Raw genomic sequence first — 1795 nt, 5'->3', positions numbered from 1 at the left:
AAACAACAAAATTTAATTGACGCTCCGGAGGGCGACTTCATTGATGATTTCTCTTTTATAAAACAAAATGTAGGGTATCTCCAGAGACTACAGTAATTTAGAACATCGCCAGAAAACTTAGTGACACGACTATCGTCAAACTTAATCGACCTCTGCCCTCGGTACAAGCAGAATATCGGAAGCGTGAAATAAAAATTTGAATTGGAAATTTTGGCGAAATAACCCGAACGGAAAGTGTAGTGAAAATATAAAAGATAACGGAAAGTGTAGTGAAAATTAAAAGATAACGGAAAGTGTAGTGAACGTTTACCTCTGCCTTCCGCGAGCAAGCAGAATATCGGAAGCGTGAAATAAAAATTTGAATTGGAAATTTTGGCGAAATAACCCGAACGGAAAGTGTAGTGAAAATATAAAAGATAACGGAAAGTGTAGTGAAAACATAAATATAACGGAAAGTGTAATGAAGTTTACCTCTGCCTTCTGGGAGCGAGCAGAATTTCGGAAGCGTGAAGAAAATATTTCAGATGGAAACTTTGGCGAAATAACCCGAACGGAAAGTGTAGTGAAAATATAAAAGATAACGGAAAGTGTAGTGAAAACATAAATATAACGGAAAGTGTAATGAAAGTTTACCTCTGCCTTCTGGGAGCGAGCAGAATTTCGGAAGCGTGAAGAAAATATTTCAGATGGAAACTTTGGCGAAAATAATCGTGAACGGAAAGTGTGGTGAAAATATAAAAGATAACGGAAAGTGTAGTGAAAACATAAATATAACGGAAAGTGTAGTGAAAACATAAATATAACGGAAAGTGTAATGAAAGTTTACCTCTGCCTTCTGGGAGCAGCAGAATTTCGGAAGCGTGAAGAAAATATTTCAGATGGAAATTTTGGCGAAAATAATCATGAACGGAAAGTGTGGTGAAAATATAAAAGTATCGGAAAGTGTAGTGAAAACATAAATATAACGGAAAGTGTAATGAAAGTTTACCTCTGCCTTCTGGGAGCGAGCAGAATTTCGGAAGCGTGAAGAAAACATTTCAGATGGAAATTTTGGCGAAAATAAATCATGAACGGAAAGTGTGGTGAAAATATAAAAGTATCGGAAAGTGTAGTGAAAACATAAATATAACGGAAAGTGTAATGAAAGTTTACCTCTGCCTTCTGGGTGCGAGCAGAATTTCGGAAGCGTGAAGAAAAAATTTCAGACGGAAATTTTGGCGAAAATAATCATGAACGGAAAGTGTGGTGAAAATAACGGAAAGTGTGGTGAAAATATCGGAAAGTATAGTGAAATTTTCGCCAAAATTTCTCTTTGAAAATTTTTTATCACGCTTCCGAAATTCTGTTTGCTCCCATTAATTCAAGTATCGTCTCACCGTCTCAACTCATATGTTGTAATGGCGAGAAAGCGGTATAGGCCTTACACAAATTTTCACTACACTTTCCGATAAACATTGTAATCGAGACGTCCTGTTGTCAGAACGTTATCCTATAATATTTTAATATATCGATCGATATGCGTATTCATGTCTGATACAATATCATATCGACGGATATAAATTATATTGACTAGGACTATACGAAAAGTGGAAAAAACCGAAAGTCGCGTAGGGTCCCGTCAGCGTTAACGGAAAACGGGCGATGTGCTCGAAACGCCGCTATAGGGGGATAGGTACGTTTCGAAACGGATCGAAAACGCTTCCTCTATAGTATCGGCAGACGCTTGCTCGAGCGCTGTCGGTACCGTGGTCACCGATAACCAAATCACACGATATTCGTTTTTCTGCTGAATAAT

Source organism: Leptinotarsa decemlineata, unplaced genomic scaffold (assembly GCF_025532065.1).
Source record: "Leptinotarsa decemlineata unplaced genomic scaffold, Ldec_3_MD MMD2_tig00005484, whole genome shotgun sequence".
NCBI classification, from domain to species: Eukaryota; Metazoa; Arthropoda; class Insecta; order Coleoptera; family Chrysomelidae; genus Leptinotarsa; species Leptinotarsa decemlineata.
Note: the sequence above shows the minus strand (reverse complement) of the source record.